Raw genomic sequence first — 15422 nt, forward strand, 5'->3', positions numbered from 1 at the left:
ATGGCCTGCAAGGCGAACGAGCTGGCCGACAGGTTAAGGCGATGGACTTCTAATCCATTGGGCTCTGCCCGCGTGGGTTCGAACCCCAACCTCGTCGAGTCGCACAACTTTTTGTTGTTCTCGCAGTGATCGGTCTTCGACACTAGTGTGTAAGCTGCACGGATGGCCTGCAAGGCGAACGAGGTGTCCGAGAGGTTAAGGCGATGGACTGCTAATTCATTGGGTTCTGCCCGCGTGGGTTCGAATCCCTTCCTTGTCGAGTCGCGTAACTTTTTTTTGTTCTCGCAGTAATCGGTATTCCACACTAGTGTGTAAGCTGCACAGATGCCCTGCAAGGCGGACGAGGTGACCGAAAGGTTAAGGCGATGGACTGCTAATTCATTGGGCTCTGCCCACTTGCGTTTGAATCCCGTCCTCGTGGAGTCACGTAACTTTTTTTGTTCTCGCAGTGATCGATCTTCGTCACTAGTGTGTAAGCTGCACGAATGGCCTACAAGGCGGACGAGGTGGCCGAGAGGTTAAGGCGATGGACTGCTAATCCAATGGGCTCTGCCCGCGTGGGTTCGAATCCCATCGTCGTCGAGTAGCGTAACTTTTTTTCTGTTCTCCCAGTGATTGGTCTTCGACACTAATGTGTAAGCTGCACAGATGCCCTGCAAGGCGGACGAGGTGAAAGAGATGTTAAGGCGATGGACTGCTAATTCATTGGGCTCTGCCCGCTTGGGTTTGAATCCCATCCTCGTCGAGTTGCGTAACTTTTTTTTGTTCTTTCAGTGATCTGTCTACGACACTAGGGTGTAAGCTGCACGAATGGCTTGCAAGGCTCGACGAGGTGGCCCAGAGGTTAAGGCGATGGACTGCTAATCCATTGGGATCTGACCGCGTGGGTTTGAATCCCATCGTCGTCGAGTCGCGTAACTTTTTTTGTTCTCCCAGTGATCGGTCTTCGACACTAGTGTGTAAGCTGCATGTATGGCCTGCAAGGCGGACGAGGTGGCCGAGAGGTTAAGGAGATTGACTGCTAATTTATTGGGCTCGGCCCGCGTGGGTTCGAATCCCATCCACGTCGAGTCGCGTAACTTTTTTTTGTTCTCCCAGTAATCAGTCTTCGACACTAGTGTGTAAGCTGCACGGGTGGACTGCAAGGCGGACGAGGTGGCCGAGAGGTTAAGGCGATAGACTGCTAAATCCCTGGGCGCTGCTCGCGTGGGATTTAATCCCATCCTCGTCGAGTCGCGTAACTTTTTTTTTGTTCTCCCAGTGCTCCGTCTACGACACTAGTGTGTAAGCTGCACGGTTGGGGTGCAAGGCGGACGAGGTGGCCGAGAGGTTAAGGCGATGGACGGCTAATCCATTCAGCTCTGCCCGCGTGGGTTCGAATCCCATCCTTGTCGAGTCGCGTAACTTTTTTTTCTCCGAGCTGTTGGTCTTCGACACTAGTGTGTAAGCTGCACGAATTGCCTGCAAGGCGGACGAGGTGGCCGACAGGTGAAGGCGATGGACTGCTAATCCATTGGGCTCTGCCCGCGTGGGTTCAAATCCCATCCTCGTTGAGTCGCGTAACATTTTTTGTTCTCCCAGTGATCGGTCTTCGACAATAGTGTGTAAGCTGCACGGATGGCCTGCAAGACGGACGAGGTGGCCGAGAGGTTAAGGCGATGGACTGCTAATCCATTGAGCTCTGCCCGCGTGGGTTCGAATCCGATCCTCGTCGAGTCGCGTAACCTTGTTTTTGTTCTCCCAGTGATCGGTCTTCGACACTAGCGTGTAAGCTGCATGGATGGCCTGCAAGGCGGACGATGTGACCGAGTGGTTAAGGCGATGGACTGCTAATTCATTGGGCGCTGCCCGCGTGGGTTTGAATCTCATCCTCGTCGAGTCGCGTAACTTTTTTTCTGTTCTTTCAGTGATCTGTCTATGACACTAGTGAGTAAGCTGCACGAAAGGCCTGCAAGGCGGACGAGGTGGCCGAGAAGTTAAGGCGATGGACTGCTGATCCATGGGGCTCTGCCCGCGTGGGTTCGAATCCCATCTCGTCACGTCGCGTAACTTTTTTTCTTCTCCCAGTGATCGTGTGTGTAAGCTGCACGGATGGGGTGCAAGGCGGACGAGGTGGCCGTGAGGTTAAGGCGATGGACTGCTAATCCATTGGGCTCTGCCCGCGTGGGTTCGAATCCCATCCTCGTCGAGTCGCGTAACTTTTTTTTTGTGCTTTCAGTGATCTGTCTATGACACTAGTGAGTAAGCTGCACGAATGGCTTGCAAGGCGGACGAGGTGGCCGGGAGGTTAAGGCGATGGACTGCTAATCCATTGGGCTCTGCCCGCGTGGGTTCGAATCCCATCCTCGTCGAGTCACGAAACTTTTTTTTGTTCTACCAGTCATCGGTCTACGACACTAGTGTGTAAGCTGCACAGATGGCCAGCAAGGCGGACGAGGTGGCCGAGAAGTTAAGGCGATGGACTGCTAATCCATTGGGCTCTGCCCGCGTGGCTTCGAATCCCATTCTCGTCGAGTCACGAAACTTTTTTTTGTTCTACCTGTCATCGGTCTACGACACTAGTTTGTAAGCTGCACAGATGGCCAGCAAGGCGGACGAGGTGGCCGAGAAGTTTAGGCGATGGACTGCTAATCCATTGGGCTCTTCGCGCGTGGGTTCCACTCCCATCCTCGTCGAGTTGCGTAACTTTTTTTTGTTCGCCCAGTGATCTCTCTACGACACTAGTGTGTAAGCTGCACGGATGGCCTGCAAGGCGGAAGAGATGGCCGAGAAGTTAAGGCGATGGACTTCTAATCCATAGGGCTCGGCCCGCGTGGGTACGAATCCCATCCTCGTCGAGTCGCGTAACTTTGTTTTTGTTCTCCCAGTGATCGGTCTTCGACCCTAGTGTGTAAGCTGCACGGATGGCCTGCAAGGCGGACAAGGTGGCCGAGAGGTTAAGGCGATGGACTGCTAAATCCCTGGGCTCTGCCCGCGTGGGTTTCAATCCTATCCTCGTCGAGTCGCGTAACTTTTTTTTGTTCTCCAAGTGATCTGTCTACGACACTAGTGTGTAAGCTGCACAGGTGGACTGCTAGGCGAACGAGGTGGCCGAGAGGTTAAGGCGATGGACTGCTAAATCATTGAGCTCTGCCCACGTGGGTTCGAATGCCATCCTCGTCGAGTCGAGTAACTTTTTTTTCTCCCAGTGATCGGTCTTCGACACTACTGTGTAAGCTGCATGTATGGCCTGCAAGGCGGACGAGGTGGCCAAGAAGGAGATTGACTGCTAATTTATTGGGCTCGGCCCGCATGGGTTCGAATCCCAACCTCGTCGAGTCGCGTAACTTTTTTTTTGTTTTCCTAGTAATCAGTCTTCGACACTAGTGTGTAAGCTGCACAAGTGGACTGCAAGGCGGACGAGGTGGCCGAGAGGTTAAGGTGATGGACTACTTATCCATTGGGCTCTGCTCGCGTGGGCTCGAATCTCATCCTGGTCAAGTCGCGAAACTTTTTTTTTGTTCTCCCAGTGATCTGTCTACGACACTAGTGTGTAAGCTGCACGAATGGCCTGCAAGGTGGACGAGGTGGCCGAGAGGTTAAGGCGATGAACTGCTAATCCATTGGGCTCTGCCCACGTGGGTTCGACTCCCATCTTCGTCGAGTCGCGTAACTTTTGTTTGTTCTCCCAGTGATCGGTCTTCGACAATACTGTGTAAGCTGCACGGATGGCCTTCAAGGCGGACGAGGTGGCCGAGAGGTTAAGGCGATGAACTGCTAATTTATTGGGCTCTGCCCGCGTGGGTTCGAATCCCATCCTCGTCGTGTCGCGTAATTTTTTTTGTTCTCCCAGTGATGGGTCTATGACACTAGTATGTAAGCTGCACGGATGGGATGCAAGGCGGACAAGGTGGCCGAGAGGTTATGGCGATGGACTGCTAATCCATTGGGCTCTGCCCGCGTGGGTTCGAGTCCCATCCTCGTCGAGTTGCGTAACTTGTTTTTTCTCCCAGTGATCTGTCTACGACACTAGTGTGTAAGCTGCACGAAAGGCCTGCAAGGCAGACGACGTGGCCGAGAGGTTGAGGCGATGGGCTGCTAATCTATTGGGCTCTGCCCGCGTGGGTTCGAATCCCATCCTCGTCGAGTCGCGTAACTTTTTTTTCTTCTCCCAGTGATCGGTCTTCGACACTAGTGTGTAAGCTGCATGAATGGGGTGCAATGCGGACAAGGTGGCCGAGAGGTTAAGGATTCAAATGAAATCAAATCAAATCTATTGAGCTCTGCCCGCGTGTGTTCGAATCCCATCCTCGTCGAGTCGTGTAACTTTTTTTTTCTCCCAGTGATCGGTCTTCAACACTAGGGTGAAATCTGCACGAATGGCCAGCAAGGCGGACAAGGTTGCCGAGAGTTTAAGGATTGACTGCTAATTTATTGGGCTCGGCTCGCGTGGGTTCGAATCCCATCCTCGTCGAGTCGCGTAACATTTTATTGTTCTCCCAGTTCTCAGTCTTCGACACTAGTGTGTAAGCTTCACGGGTGGCCTGCAAGGCGGACGAGGTGGCCGAGAAGTTAAGGCGATAGGCTGCTAATCCATTGGGCTCTGCCCACGTGGGTTCGAATCCCATCCTCGTCGAGTCGCGTAACTTTTTTTGTTCTCCCAGTGATCGGTCTTCGACACTAATGTGTAAGCTGCACGGATAGCCTACAAGGCGGACGAGGTTGCCGAGAGGTGAAGGCGATGGACTGCTAATGTATTGAGCTCTGCCCGCGTGGGTTCGAATCCCAGCCTCGTTGAGTCGCGTAACTTTTCTTTTTTTCCGAGTGATCGGTCTTCGACACTAGTGTGTAAGCTGCACGAATGGCCTGCAAGGTGGACGAGGTGGCCGAGAAGTTAAGGAGATTGACTGCTAATTTATTGGGCTCGGCCCGCTTGGGGTCGAATTCCATCCTCATCGAGTCGCGTAACTTTTTTTTGTTCTCCCAGTAATCAGTCTTCGACACTAGTGTGTAAGCTGCACGTATGGCCTGCATGGCGGACGAGGTGGCCGAGAGGTTAAGGCGATGGACTGCTAAATCCCTGGGCTGTGCCCGCGTGGGTTCAAATCCCATCCTCGTCGAGTCACGTAACTTTGTTTTTCTTCTCCCAGTGATCGCTCTTCGACACTAGTGTGTAAGGCACACGTATGGCCTGCATGGCGGACGAGCTGGCCGAGAGGTTAAGGCGATGGACTGCTAAATCCCAGGGCTGTGCCCGCGTGGGTTCAAATCCCATCCTCGTCGAGTCGCGTAACTTTTTTTTGTTCTCCCAGTAATCAGTCTTCGACATTAATGTGTAAGCTGCACGGGTAGCCTGCAAAGCGGATGAGGTGGCCGACAGGTGAAGGCGATGGACTGCTAATCCATTGGGCTCTGCCCGCGTGGGTTCGAATCCCATCCTCGACGAGTCGCGTAACTTTTTTTGTTCTCCCAGTGATCGGTCTTCGACACTAGTGTGTAAGGTGCACGGATGGCCTGCAAGGCGGACGAGGTAGCCGAGAGGTTAAGGCGATTGACTGCTAATTCATCGGGCTCTGCCGCGTGGGTTCAAATCCCAACCTCGTCGAGTCACGAAACTTTTTTTTGTTCTCACAGTGATCTGTCTACGACACTAGTGTGTAAGCTGCACGAATGGCCTGAAAGGAGGACGAGGTGGCCGAGAGGTCAAGGCGATGGACTGCTACTTCATTGGGCTCTGCCCGCGTGGGTTGGAATCCCATCCTCGTCGAGTCGCGTAACTTTTTTTTGTTCTCCCAGTGATCGGTCTTCGACACTAGTCTGTAAGCTGCACGGATGGGCTGCAAGGCGGACGAGGTGGCCGACAGGTGAAGGCGATGGACTGCTAATCCATTGGGCTCTGCCCGCGTGGGTTCAAATCCCATCCTCGTTGAGTCGCGTAACATTTTTTGTTCTCCCAGTGATCGGTCTTCGACAATAGTGTGTAAGCTGCACGGATGGCCTGCAAGACGGACGAGGTGGCCGAGAGGTTAAGGCGATGGACTGCTAATCCATAGAGCTCTGCCCGCGTGGGTTCGAATCCCATCCTCGTCGAGTCGCGTAACTTTGTTTTTGTTCTCCCAGTGATCGGTCTTCGACACTAGTGTGTAAGCTGCACGTATGGCCAGCATGGCTGACGAGGTGGCCGAGAGGTTAAGGCGATGGACTGCTAAATCCCTGGGCTGTGCCCGCGTGGGTTCAAATCCCATCCTCGTCGAGTCGCGTAACTTTTTTATGTTCTCCCAGTAATCAGTCTTCGACATTAATGTGTAAGCTGCACGGGTAGCCTGCAAGGCGAATGAGGTGGCCGACAGGTTAAGGCGATGGACTGCTCATCCATTGGGCTCTGCCCGCGTTGGTTCGAATCCCATCCTCGTCGAGTCGCGTAACATTTTTTGTTCTCCCAGTGATCGGTCTTCGACAATAGTGTGTAAGCTGCACGGATGGCCTGCAAGGCGAACGAGCTGGCCGACAGGTTAAGGCGATGAACTGCTAATCCATTGGGCTCTGCCCGCATGGGTTCGAATCCCAACCTCGTCGAGTCGCACAACTTTTTTTTGTTCTCGCAGTAATCGGTATTCCACACTAGTGTGTAAGCTGCACAGATGCCCTGCAAGGCGGACGAGGTGACCGAGAGGTTAAGGCGATGGACTGCTAATTCATTGGGCTCTGCCCGCTTGCGTTTGAATCCCATCCTCCTGGAGTCACGTAACTTTTTTTGTTCTCGCAGTGATCGGTCTTCGTCACTAGTGTGTAAGCTGCACGAATGGCCTACAAGGCGGACGAGGTGGCCGAGAGGTTAAGGCGATGGACTGCTAATCCAATGGGCTCTGCCCGCGTGGGTTCGAATCCCATCGTCGTCGAGTAGCGTAGCTTTTTTTCTGTTTTCCCAGTGATTGGTCTTCGACACTATTGTGTAAGCTGCACAGATGCCCTGCAAGGCGGACGAGGTGAAAGAGAGGTTAAGGCGATGGACTGCTAATTCATTGGGCTCTGCCCGCTTGGGTTTGAATCCCATCCTCGTCGAGTTGCGTAACTTTCTTTTGTTCTTTCAGTGATCTGTCTACGACACTAGGGTGTAAGCTGCACGAATGGCTTGCAAGGCTCGACGAGGTGGCCCAGAGGTTAAGGCGATGGACTGCTAATCCATTGGGATCTGCCCGCGCGGGTTTGAATCCCATCGTCGTCGAGTCGCGTAACTTTTTTTGTTCTCCCAGTGATCGGTCTTCGACACTAGTGTGTAAGCTGCCTGTATCGCCTGCAAGGCGGACGAGGTGGCCGAGAGGTTAAGGAGATTGACTGCTAATTTATTGGGCTCGGCCCGCGTGGGTTCGAATCCCATCCTCGTCGAATCGCGTAACTTTTTTTTGTTCTCCCAGTAATCAGTCTTCGACACTAGTGTGTAAGCTGCACGGGTGGACTGCAAGGCGGACGAGGTGGCCGAGAGGTTAAGGCGATAGACTGCTAAATCCCTGGGCTCTGCTCGCGTGGGATTTAATCCCATCCTCGTCGAGTCGCGTAACTTTTTTTTGTTCTCCCAGTGCTCCTTCTACGACACTAGTGTGTAAGCTGCACGGTTGGGTTGCAAGGCGGACGAGGTGGCCGAGAGGTGAAGGCGATGGACGGCTAATCCATTCAGCTCTGCCCGCGTGAGTTCGAATCCCATTCTCGTCGAGTCGCGTAACTTTTTTTTTCTCCGAGCTGTTGGTCTTCGACACTAGTGTGTAAGCTGCACGAATTGCCCGAAAGGCGGACGAGGTGGCCGAGAGGTTAGATGGAAATCTAATCCATTGGGCTCTGCCCGCGTGGGTTTGAATCCCATCCTCGTCGAGTCGCGTAACTTGTTTTGTTCTCCCAGTGATCTGTCTACGACACTAGTGTGTAAGCTGCACGAAAGGCCTGCAAGGCGGACGAGGTGGCCGAGAAGTTAAGGCGATAGACTGCTGATCCATGGGGCTCTGCCCGCGTGGGTTCGAATCCCATCTCGTCACGTCGCGTAACTTTTTTTCTTCTCCCAGTGATCGTGTGTGTAAGCTCAAGGATGGGGTGCAAGGCGGACAAAGTGGCCGTGAGGTTAAGGCGAAGCACTGCTAATCAATTGGGCTCTGCCCGCGTGGGTTCGAATCCCATCCTCGTCGAGTCGCGTAACTTTTTTTTCTGTTCTCCCAGTGATCGGTCTTCGACACTAGTGAGTAAGCTGCACAGATGGCCTGCAACGCGGACGAGGTGACCGAGAGGTTAAGGCGATGGACTGCTAATTCATTGGGCTCTGCCCGCGTGGGTTTGAATCCCATCCTCGTCGAGTCGCGTAACTTTTTTTCTGTTCTTTCAGTGATCTGTCTATGACACTAGTGAGTAAGCTGCACGAATGGCTTGCAAGGCGGACGAGGTGGCTGGGAGGTTAAGGCGATGGACTGCTAATCCATTGGGCTCTGCCCGCGTGGGTTCGAATCCCATCCTCGTCGAGTCACGAAACTTTTTTTTGTTCTACCAGTCATCGGTCTACGACACTAGTGTATAAGCTGCACAGATGGCCAGCAAGGCGGACGAGGTGGCCGAGAAGTTAAGGCGATGGACTGTTAATCCATTGGGCTCTGCCCGCGTGGGTTCCACTCCCACCCTCGTCGAGTCGCGTAACTTTTTTTTTGTTCGCCAAGTGATCTCTCTACGACACTAGTGTGTAAGCTGCACGGATGGCCTGCAAGGCGAACGAGGTGGCCGAGAAGTTAAGGCGATGGACTTCTAATCCATAGGGCTCTGCCCGCGTGGGTACGAATCCCATCCTCGTCGAGTCGCGTAACTTTGTTTTTGTTCTCCCAGTGATCGGTCTTCGACACTAGTGTTTAAGCTGCACGGATGGCCTGCAAGGCGGACGAGGTGGCCGAGAGGTTAAGGCGATGAACTGCTAAATCCCTGGGCTCTGCCCGCGTGGGTTTGAATCCTATCCTCGTCGAGTCGCGTAACTTTTTTTTGTTCTCCAAGTGATCTGTCTACGACACTAGTGTGTAAGCTGCACAGGTGGACTGCAAGGCGGACGAGGTGGCCGAGAGGTTAAGGTGATGGACTGCTAATCCATTGGGCTCGGCCCGCGTGGGTTCGAGTCCCATCTTCGTCGAGTCGCGTAACTTTTTTTTGTTCTCCCAGTGATCGGTCTTCGACAATACTGTGTAAGCTGCACGGATGGCCTGCAAGGCGGACGAGGTGGCCGAGAGGTTAAGGCGGTGGACTGATAATTTATTGGGCTCTGCCCACGTGGGTTCGAATGCCATCATCGTCGAGTCGAGTAACTTTTTTTCTCCCAGTGATCGGTCTTCGACACTAGTGTGTAAGCTGCATGTAACCTGCAAGGCGGACGAGGTGGCCAAGAAGGAGATTGACTGCTAATTTCTTGGGCTCGGCCCACGTGGGTTCGAATCCCAACCTCGTCGAGTCGCGTAACTTTTTTTTTGTTCTCCGAGTAATCAGTCTTCGACACTAGTGTGTAAGCTGCACAAGTGGACTGCAAGGCGGACGAGGTGGCCGAGAGGTTAAGGTGATGGACTACTTATCCGTTGGGCTCGGTCCGCGCGGGTTCAAATCCCATCCTCGTCGAGTCGCGTAACTTTTTTTTCTTCTCCCAATGATTGGTCTTCGACACTAGCGTGTAAGCTTCACGAATAGGGTGTTAGGCGGACGAGATGGCCGAGAGGTTAAGGCGATGGACGGCTAGTTCATTGATCTCTGCCCGCGTGGATTCCAATCCCATCCTCGTCGAGACGAGTAACTTTTTTTTCCAGTGATCGGTCTTCGACACTAGTGTGTAAGCGGCATGTTTGGCCTGCAAGGCGGACGAGGTGGCCGAGAGGTTAAGGAGATTGACTGCTAATTTATTGGGCTCGGCCCGCGTGGGTTCGAATCCCATCCTCGTCGAGTCGCGTAACTTTTTTTGTTCTCCCAGTAATCAGTCTTCGACACAAGTGTGTAAGCTGCACGGGTGGACTGCAAGGCGGACGAGGTGGCCGAGAGGTTAAGGCGATGGACTGCTAAACCCCTGAGCTCTGCCCGCGAGGGTTTGAGTCCCATCCTCATCGAGTCGCCTAACTTGTTTTTTGTTCCCCAGTGATCTGTCTACGACACTAGTGTGTAAGCTGCACGAATGGCCTGCAAGGCGGACAAAGTGGCCGAGAGGTTAAGGCGATAGACTGCTAATCCATTGGGCTCTGCCCGCGTGGGTTCGAATCTCATCCTGGTCAAGTCGCGAAACTTTTTTTTGTTCTCCCAGTGATCTGTCTACGACACTAGTGTGTAAGCTGCACGAATGGCCTGCAAGGCGGACGAGGTGGCCGAGAGGTTAAGGCGATGGACTGCTAATCCATTGGGCTCTGCCCACGTGGGTTCGACTCCCATCTTCGTCGAGTCGCGTACCTTTTTTTTGTTCTCCCAGTGATCGGTCTTCGACAATACTGTGTAAGCTGCACGGATGGCCTGCAAGGCGGACGAGGTGGCCGAGAGGTTAAGGCGGTGGACTGATAAATTATTGGGCTCTGCCCGCGTGTGTTCGAATCCCATCCTCGTCGTGTCGCGTAACTTTTTTTGTTCTCCCAGTGATGGGTCTATGACACTAGTATGTAAGCTGCACGGATGGGGTGCAAGGCGGACGAGGTGGCCGAGAGGTTAAGGCGATGGACTGCTAAACCCCTGAGCTCTGCCCGCGTGGGTTTGAGTCCCATCCTCATCGAGTCGCCTAACTTGTTTTTTGTTCTCCCAGTGATCTGTCTACGACACTAGTGTGTAAGCTGCACGAAAGGCCTGCAAGGCGGACAACGTGGCCGAGAGGTTAAGGCGACGGACTGCTAATCCATTGGGCGCTGCCCGCGTATGTTCGAATCCCATCCTCGTCGAGTCGCGTAACTTTTTTTTTCTCCCAGTAATCAGTCTTCGACACTAGTGTGTAAGCTTCACGGGTGGCCTGCAAGGCGGACGAGGTGGCCGAGAAGTTAAGGCGATGGGCTGCTAATCCATTGGGCTCTGCCCTCGTGGGTTCGAATCCCATCCTCGTCGAGTCGCGTAACTTTTTTTGTTCTCCCAGTGATCGGTCTTCGACACTAATGTGTAAGCTGCGCGGATAGCCTGCAAGGCGGACGAGGTGGCCGAGAGGTGAAGGCGATGGACTGCTAATGTATTAACCTCTGCCCGCGTGGGTTCGAATCCCAGCCTCGTTGAGTCGCGTAACTTTTCTTTTTTTCCGAGTGATCGGTCTTCGACACTAGTGTGTAAGCTGCACGAATGGCCTGCAAGGCGGATCAGGTGGCCGTGAGGTTAAGGAGATTGACTGCTAATTTATTGGGCTCGGCCCGCGTGGGTTCGAATCCCATCCTCGTCGAGTCGCGTAACTTTTTTTTGTTCTCCCAGTAATCAGTCTTCGACACTAGTGTGTAAGCTGCACGGGTAGCTTGCAAGGCGGATCAGGTGGCCGAGAGGTTAAGGCGATGGACTGCTAATCTATTGAGCTCTGCCCGCGTGGGTTCGAATCCTATCCTCGTCGAGTCGCGTAACTTTGTTTTTGTTTTCCCAGTGATCGGTCTTCGACACTAGTGTGTAAGCTGCACGTATGGCCTGCATGGCGGACGAGGTGGCCGAGAGGTTAAGGCGATGGACTGCTAATTCATTGGGCTCTGCCCGCGTGGGTTTGTATCCCAACCTCGTCGAGTCGCGCAACTTTTTGTTGTTCTCCCAGTGATCGCTCTTCGACACTAGCGTATAAGCTGCACGGATGGCCTGCAAGGCGGACGAGGTGTCCGAGAGGTTAAGGCGATGGACTGCTAATTCATTGGGCTCTGCCCGCGTGGGTTCGAATCCCATCCTCGTCGAGTCGCGTACCTTTTTTTTTGTTCTCGCAGTGATCGGTCTTCGACACTAGTGTGTAAGCTGCACAGATGCCCTGCAGGGCGGACGAGGTGACCGAGAGGTTAAGGCGATGGACTGCTAATTCGTTGGGCTCTGCCCGCTTGGGTTTGAATCCCATCCTCGTGGAGTCACGTAACTTTTTTTTGTTTTCGCAGTGAGCGGTCTTCGTCACTAGTGCGTAAGCTGCACGAATAGCCTGCAAGGCGGACGAGGTGGCCGAGAGGTTAAGGCGATAGACTGCTAATCCATTGGGCTCTGCCCGCGTGGGTTCGAATCCTATCCTCGTCGAGTCACGTAAATTTTTTTTCTTCTCCCAGTGATTGGTCTTCGACACTAGTGTGTAAGCTGCACGAATGGCCTGCGAGGCGGACGAGGTGGCCGAGAGGTTAAAGAGATTGACTGCTAATTTATTGGGCTCGGCCCGCGTGGGTTCGAATCCCATCCTCGTCGAGTCGCGTAACTTTTTTTTGTTCTCCCAGTAATCAGTCTTCGAGACTAGTGTGTAAGCTGCACGGGTGGACTGCAAGGCGGACGAGGTGGCCGAGAGGTTAAGGCGATAGACTGCTAAATCCCTGGGCTCTGCCCGCGTGGGTTCGAATCCCATCCTCGTCGAGTCGCGTACCTTTTTTTTGTTCTCGCAGTGATCGGTCTTCGACACTAGTGTGTAAGCTGCACAGATGCCCTGCACGGCGGACGAGGTGACCGAGAGGTTAAGGCGATGGACTGCTAATTCGTTGGGCTCTGCCCGCTTGGGTTTGAATCCCATCCTCGTGGAGTCACGTAACTTTTTTTTGTTTTCGCAGTGAGCGGTCTTCGTCACTAGTGTGTAAGCTGCACGAATGGCCTACAAGGCGGACGAGGTGGCCGAGAGGTTAAGGCGATGGACTGCTAATCCATATGGCTCTGCCCGCGTGAGTTCGAATCCCATCCTCGTCGAGTCGCGAAACTTTTTTTTCTTCTCCCAGTGATCGGTCTTCGACACTAGTGTGTCAGCTGCACGGATGGGGTGCAAGGCGGACGATGTGGCCGAGATGTTAAGGCAATGGACTGCTAATTTATTGAACTCTGCCTGCGTGTGTTCGAATCCCATCCTCGTCGAGTCGCGTAACTTTCTTTTCCCAGTGATCGGTCTTCAACACTAGTGTGAAAGCTGCACGAATGGCTTGCAAGGCGGACGAGGTGGCCGAGAGCTAAAGAGATTGACTGCTAATTTATTGGGGTGCGCCCGCGTGGGTTCGAATCCCATCCTCGTCGAGTCGCGTAACTTTTTTTGTTCTCCCAGTAATCAGTCTTCGACACTAGTGTGTAAGCTGTACGAATGGCCTGCAAGGCGGACGAGGTGGCCTAGAGGTTAGATGGACTGCTAATCCATTGGGCTCTGCCCGCGTGGGTTCGAATCCCATCCTCGTCGACTCGCGTAACTTGTTTTGTTCTCCCAGTGATCTGTCTACGACAACAGTGTGTAAGCTGCACGAAAGGCCTGCAAGGCGGACGAGGTGGCCGAGAAGTTAAGGCGATGGACTGCTAATACATGGGGCTCTGCCCGCGTGGGTTCGAATCCCATCCTCGTCACGTCGCGTAACTTTTTTTCTCAGTGATCGTGTGTGTAAGCTGTACGGATGGGGTGCAAGGCGGACGAGGTTGCCGAGAGGTTAAGGCGATGGACTGCTAATCCATTTGGCTCTGCCCGCGTGGGTTCGAATCCCATCCTCGTCGAGTCGCGTAACTTTTTTTTCTGTTCTCCCAGTGATCGGTCTTCGACACTAGTGAGTAATCTGCACAGATGGCCTGCAAGGCGGACGAGGTGACCGAGAGGTTAAGGCGATGGACTGCTAATTCATTGGGCTCTGCCCGCGTGGGTTTGAATCCCATCCTCGTCGAGTCGCGTAACTTTTTTTCTGTTCTTTCAGTCATCTGTCTATGACACTTGTGAGTAAGCTGCACGAATGGCTTGCAAGGCGGACGAGGTGGCCGGGAGGTTAAGGCGATGGACTGCTAATCCATTGGGCTCTGCCCGCGTGGGTTCGAATCCCATCCTCGTCGAGTCATAAAACTTTTCTTGTTCTACCAGTCATCGGTCTACGACGCTAGTGTGTAAGCTGCACAGATGGCCAGCAAGGCAGACGAGGTAGCCGAGAAGTTTAGGCGATGGACTGCTAATCCAATGGGCTCTTCCCGCGTGGGTTCGAATCCCATCCTCGTCGAGTCACGTAAGTTTATTTTTTGTTCTCCCAGTGATCGGTCTACGACACTAGTGCTTAAGCTGCACGAATAGCCTGCAAGGCGGACGAGGTGGCCGAGAGGTTAAGGCGATAGACTGCTAATCCATTGGGCTCTGCCCGCGTGGGTTCGAATCCTATCCTCGTCGAGTCACGTAAATTTTTTTTCTTCTCCCAGTGATTGGTCTTCGACACTAGTGTGTAAGCTGCACGAATGGCCTGCGAGGCGGACGTGGTGGCCGAGAGGTTAAGGCGATGGACTGCTAAGCCATTGGGCTCTGCCCGCGTGGGTTCGAATCCCATCCTCGTCGAGTCCCGAAACTTTTTTTTGATCTCCCAGTGATCGGTCTTCGACACTAGTGCGTAAGCTGCACGAACATCCTGCAAGGCGGACGAGCTGGCCGAGAGGTTAAGACGATGGACTGCTAATCCATTGGGTTCTGCCCGCGTGCGTTCGAATCCCATCCTCGTCGAGTCGCGTAACTTGTTTATTGTTCTCCCAGTGATCGGTCTTCGACACTAGTGTGTAAGCTGCACGGGTGGACAGCAAGGCGGATGAGGTGGCCGAGAGGTTAAGGCGGGGGGCTGCTAATCCGTTGGGCTCTGCCTGCGTGGGTTCGAATCCCATTGTCGTCGAGTCGCGTAACTCTTTTTGTTCTCCCAGTAATCAGTCGTGACACTAGTGTGTAAGCTGCACGGTTGGGGTGCAAGGCGGACGAGGTGGCCGAGAGCTTAAGGTGATTGACTGCTAATTTATTGGGCTCGGCCCGCGTGTGTCCGAATCCCATCCTCGTCGAGTCGCGTAACTTTTTTTCCCAGTGATCGGTCTTCTACACTAGTGTTAAAGCAGCACGAATGGCCTGCAAGGCGGACGAGGTGGCCGAGAAGTTAAGGATTGACGGCTCATTTATTGGGCTCGGCCCGCGTGGGTTCGAATCCCATCCTCGTCGAGTCGCGTAAGTTTTTTTTGTTCTCCCTGTAATAAGTCTTCGACACTAGTGTGTAAGCTGCACGGGTGGCCTGCAAGGCGGACGAGGTGGCCGAGAAGTTAAGGCGATTGACTGCTAATTTATTGGGCTCGGCCCGCGTGGGTTCGTATCCCATCCTCGTCGAGTCGCGTAACTTATTTTTTGTTCTCTCAGTGATCTGTCTACGACACTAGTGTGTAAGCTGCACGAATGGCCTGCAAGGCGGACGAGGTGGCCGAGAGGTTAAGGCGATAGACTGCTAATTCATTGGGCTCTGCCCGCGTGGGTTCGAATCTCATCCTGGTCAAGTCGCGAAACTTCTTTTTCTTCTCCC

General features: G+C 53.5%; 45 non-coding genes across 45 annotated transcripts; all 45 read left to right on the forward strand.

The window, feature by feature from the left end:
* Positions 1-500: 500 nt before the first annotated feature.
* TRNAS-GCU (transfer RNA serine (anticodon GCU)) lies at positions 501-582 on the forward strand. The gene has a single exon. It is a non-coding gene; the product is annotated as a tRNA-Ser (tRNA).
* A 244-nt stretch (positions 583-826) lies between these two features.
* Positions 827-908, forward strand: TRNAS-GCU (transfer RNA serine (anticodon GCU)). The gene has a single exon. It is a non-coding gene; the product is annotated as a tRNA-Ser (tRNA).
* A 404-nt stretch (positions 909-1312) lies between these two features.
* Positions 1313-1394, forward strand: TRNAS-GCU (transfer RNA serine (anticodon GCU)). Its single transcript has one exon. It is a non-coding gene; the product is annotated as a tRNA-Ser (tRNA).
* Positions 1395-1471: 77 nt separating this feature from the next.
* On the forward strand, positions 1472-1553 carry TRNAS-GCU (transfer RNA serine (anticodon GCU)). The gene has a single exon. It is a non-coding gene; the product is annotated as a tRNA-Ser (tRNA).
* Positions 1554-1632: 79 nt separating this feature from the next.
* On the forward strand, positions 1633-1714 carry TRNAS-GCU (transfer RNA serine (anticodon GCU)). Its single transcript has one exon. It is a non-coding gene; the product is annotated as a tRNA-Ser (tRNA).
* Positions 1715-1958: 244 nt separating this feature from the next.
* On the forward strand, positions 1959-2039 carry TRNAS-GCU (transfer RNA serine (anticodon GCU)). Its single transcript has one exon. It is a non-coding gene; the product is annotated as a tRNA-Ser (tRNA).
* A 67-nt stretch (positions 2040-2106) lies between these two features.
* Positions 2107-2188, forward strand: TRNAS-GCU (transfer RNA serine (anticodon GCU)). Its single transcript has one exon. It is a non-coding gene; the product is annotated as a tRNA-Ser (tRNA).
* Positions 2189-2269: 81 nt separating this feature from the next.
* On the forward strand, positions 2270-2351 carry TRNAS-GCU (transfer RNA serine (anticodon GCU)). The gene has a single exon. It is a non-coding gene; the product is annotated as a tRNA-Ser (tRNA).
* An 80-nt stretch (positions 2352-2431) lies between these two features.
* On the forward strand, positions 2432-2513 carry TRNAS-GCU (transfer RNA serine (anticodon GCU)). The gene has a single exon. It is a non-coding gene; the product is annotated as a tRNA-Ser (tRNA).
* Positions 2514-3560: 1047 nt separating this feature from the next.
* TRNAS-GCU (transfer RNA serine (anticodon GCU)) lies at positions 3561-3642 on the forward strand. Its single transcript has one exon. It is a non-coding gene; the product is annotated as a tRNA-Ser (tRNA).
* An 80-nt stretch (positions 3643-3722) lies between these two features.
* TRNAS-GCU (transfer RNA serine (anticodon GCU)) lies at positions 3723-3804 on the forward strand. The gene has a single exon. It is a non-coding gene; the product is annotated as a tRNA-Ser (tRNA).
* Positions 3805-3883: 79 nt separating this feature from the next.
* TRNAS-GCU (transfer RNA serine (anticodon GCU)) lies at positions 3884-3965 on the forward strand. The gene has a single exon. It is a non-coding gene; the product is annotated as a tRNA-Ser (tRNA).
* Positions 3966-4533: 568 nt separating this feature from the next.
* Positions 4534-4615, forward strand: TRNAS-GCU (transfer RNA serine (anticodon GCU)). Its single transcript has one exon. It is a non-coding gene; the product is annotated as a tRNA-Ser (tRNA).
* Positions 4616-5017: 402 nt separating this feature from the next.
* TRNAS-GCU (transfer RNA serine (anticodon GCU)) lies at positions 5018-5099 on the forward strand. The gene has a single exon. It is a non-coding gene; the product is annotated as a tRNA-Ser (tRNA).
* Positions 5100-5342: 243 nt separating this feature from the next.
* TRNAS-GCU (transfer RNA serine (anticodon GCU)) lies at positions 5343-5424 on the forward strand. Its single transcript has one exon. It is a non-coding gene; the product is annotated as a tRNA-Ser (tRNA).
* Positions 5425-5503: 79 nt separating this feature from the next.
* TRNAS-GCU (transfer RNA serine (anticodon GCU)) lies at positions 5504-5584 on the forward strand. Its single transcript has one exon. It is a non-coding gene; the product is annotated as a tRNA-Ser (tRNA).
* Positions 5585-5664: 80 nt separating this feature from the next.
* Positions 5665-5746, forward strand: TRNAS-GCU (transfer RNA serine (anticodon GCU)). The gene has a single exon. It is a non-coding gene; the product is annotated as a tRNA-Ser (tRNA).
* An 80-nt stretch (positions 5747-5826) lies between these two features.
* Positions 5827-5908, forward strand: TRNAS-GCU (transfer RNA serine (anticodon GCU)). Its single transcript has one exon. It is a non-coding gene; the product is annotated as a tRNA-Ser (tRNA).
* Positions 5909-5987: 79 nt separating this feature from the next.
* Positions 5988-6069, forward strand: TRNAS-GCU (transfer RNA serine (anticodon GCU)). Its single transcript has one exon. It is a non-coding gene; the product is annotated as a tRNA-Ser (tRNA).
* An 81-nt stretch (positions 6070-6150) lies between these two features.
* TRNAS-GCU (transfer RNA serine (anticodon GCU)) lies at positions 6151-6232 on the forward strand. The gene has a single exon. It is a non-coding gene; the product is annotated as a tRNA-Ser (tRNA).
* Positions 6233-6796: 564 nt separating this feature from the next.
* On the forward strand, positions 6797-6878 carry TRNAS-GCU (transfer RNA serine (anticodon GCU)). Its single transcript has one exon. It is a non-coding gene; the product is annotated as a tRNA-Ser (tRNA).
* A 405-nt stretch (positions 6879-7283) lies between these two features.
* Positions 7284-7365, forward strand: TRNAS-GCU (transfer RNA serine (anticodon GCU)). Its single transcript has one exon. It is a non-coding gene; the product is annotated as a tRNA-Ser (tRNA).
* An 870-nt stretch (positions 7366-8235) lies between these two features.
* TRNAS-GCU (transfer RNA serine (anticodon GCU)) lies at positions 8236-8317 on the forward strand. The gene has a single exon. It is a non-coding gene; the product is annotated as a tRNA-Ser (tRNA).
* An 81-nt stretch (positions 8318-8398) lies between these two features.
* TRNAS-GCU (transfer RNA serine (anticodon GCU)) lies at positions 8399-8480 on the forward strand. The gene has a single exon. It is a non-coding gene; the product is annotated as a tRNA-Ser (tRNA).
* Positions 8481-8560: 80 nt separating this feature from the next.
* On the forward strand, positions 8561-8642 carry TRNAN-GUU (transfer RNA asparagine (anticodon GUU)). The gene has a single exon. It is a non-coding gene; the product is annotated as a tRNA-Asn (tRNA).
* An 81-nt stretch (positions 8643-8723) lies between these two features.
* TRNAR-UCU (transfer RNA arginine (anticodon UCU)) lies at positions 8724-8805 on the forward strand. Its single transcript has one exon. It is a non-coding gene; the product is annotated as a tRNA-Arg (tRNA).
* A 243-nt stretch (positions 8806-9048) lies between these two features.
* Positions 9049-9130, forward strand: TRNAS-GCU (transfer RNA serine (anticodon GCU)). The gene has a single exon. It is a non-coding gene; the product is annotated as a tRNA-Ser (tRNA).
* Positions 9131-9842: 712 nt separating this feature from the next.
* On the forward strand, positions 9843-9924 carry TRNAS-GCU (transfer RNA serine (anticodon GCU)). The gene has a single exon. It is a non-coding gene; the product is annotated as a tRNA-Ser (tRNA).
* A 403-nt stretch (positions 9925-10327) lies between these two features.
* Positions 10328-10409, forward strand: TRNAS-GCU (transfer RNA serine (anticodon GCU)). The gene has a single exon. It is a non-coding gene; the product is annotated as a tRNA-Ser (tRNA).
* Positions 10410-10973: 564 nt separating this feature from the next.
* TRNAS-GCU (transfer RNA serine (anticodon GCU)) lies at positions 10974-11055 on the forward strand. The gene has a single exon. It is a non-coding gene; the product is annotated as a tRNA-Ser (tRNA).
* Positions 11056-11453: 398 nt separating this feature from the next.
* On the forward strand, positions 11454-11539 carry TRNAS-GCU (transfer RNA serine (anticodon GCU)). Its single transcript has one exon. It is a non-coding gene; the product is annotated as a tRNA-Ser (tRNA).
* Positions 11540-11620: 81 nt separating this feature from the next.
* TRNAS-GCU (transfer RNA serine (anticodon GCU)) lies at positions 11621-11702 on the forward strand. Its single transcript has one exon. It is a non-coding gene; the product is annotated as a tRNA-Ser (tRNA).
* Positions 11703-11782: 80 nt separating this feature from the next.
* Positions 11783-11864, forward strand: TRNAS-GCU (transfer RNA serine (anticodon GCU)). Its single transcript has one exon. It is a non-coding gene; the product is annotated as a tRNA-Ser (tRNA).
* A 243-nt stretch (positions 11865-12107) lies between these two features.
* On the forward strand, positions 12108-12189 carry TRNAS-GCU (transfer RNA serine (anticodon GCU)). Its single transcript has one exon. It is a non-coding gene; the product is annotated as a tRNA-Ser (tRNA).
* Positions 12190-12431: 242 nt separating this feature from the next.
* TRNAS-GCU (transfer RNA serine (anticodon GCU)) lies at positions 12432-12513 on the forward strand. The gene has a single exon. It is a non-coding gene; the product is annotated as a tRNA-Ser (tRNA).
* Positions 12514-12755: 242 nt separating this feature from the next.
* Positions 12756-12837, forward strand: TRNAS-GCU (transfer RNA serine (anticodon GCU)). The gene has a single exon. It is a non-coding gene; the product is annotated as a tRNA-Ser (tRNA).
* A 554-nt stretch (positions 12838-13391) lies between these two features.
* Positions 13392-13473, forward strand: TRNAS-GCU (transfer RNA serine (anticodon GCU)). The gene has a single exon. It is a non-coding gene; the product is annotated as a tRNA-Ser (tRNA).
* Positions 13474-13535: 62 nt separating this feature from the next.
* Positions 13536-13617, forward strand: TRNAS-GCU (transfer RNA serine (anticodon GCU)). The gene has a single exon. It is a non-coding gene; the product is annotated as a tRNA-Ser (tRNA).
* An 82-nt stretch (positions 13618-13699) lies between these two features.
* TRNAS-GCU (transfer RNA serine (anticodon GCU)) lies at positions 13700-13781 on the forward strand. Its single transcript has one exon. It is a non-coding gene; the product is annotated as a tRNA-Ser (tRNA).
* Positions 13782-13862: 81 nt separating this feature from the next.
* TRNAS-GCU (transfer RNA serine (anticodon GCU)) lies at positions 13863-13944 on the forward strand. Its single transcript has one exon. It is a non-coding gene; the product is annotated as a tRNA-Ser (tRNA).
* Positions 13945-14023: 79 nt separating this feature from the next.
* On the forward strand, positions 14024-14105 carry TRNAS-GCU (transfer RNA serine (anticodon GCU)). The gene has a single exon. It is a non-coding gene; the product is annotated as a tRNA-Ser (tRNA).
* Positions 14106-14187: 82 nt separating this feature from the next.
* TRNAS-GCU (transfer RNA serine (anticodon GCU)) lies at positions 14188-14269 on the forward strand. Its single transcript has one exon. It is a non-coding gene; the product is annotated as a tRNA-Ser (tRNA).
* Positions 14270-14349: 80 nt separating this feature from the next.
* On the forward strand, positions 14350-14431 carry TRNAS-GCU (transfer RNA serine (anticodon GCU)). Its single transcript has one exon. It is a non-coding gene; the product is annotated as a tRNA-Ser (tRNA).
* A 719-nt stretch (positions 14432-15150) lies between these two features.
* On the forward strand, positions 15151-15232 carry TRNAS-GCU (transfer RNA serine (anticodon GCU)). The gene has a single exon. It is a non-coding gene; the product is annotated as a tRNA-Ser (tRNA).
* Positions 15233-15313: 81 nt separating this feature from the next.
* TRNAS-GCU (transfer RNA serine (anticodon GCU)) lies at positions 15314-15395 on the forward strand. Its single transcript has one exon. It is a non-coding gene; the product is annotated as a tRNA-Ser (tRNA).
* Positions 15396-15422: the final 27 nt, after the last annotated feature.

The sequence above is a fragment of the Rhipicephalus microplus genome, chromosome X (assembly GCF_043290135.1).
Source record: "Rhipicephalus microplus isolate Deutch F79 chromosome X, USDA_Rmic, whole genome shotgun sequence".
NCBI lineage: Eukaryota > Metazoa > Arthropoda > Arachnida > Ixodida > Ixodidae > Rhipicephalus > Rhipicephalus microplus.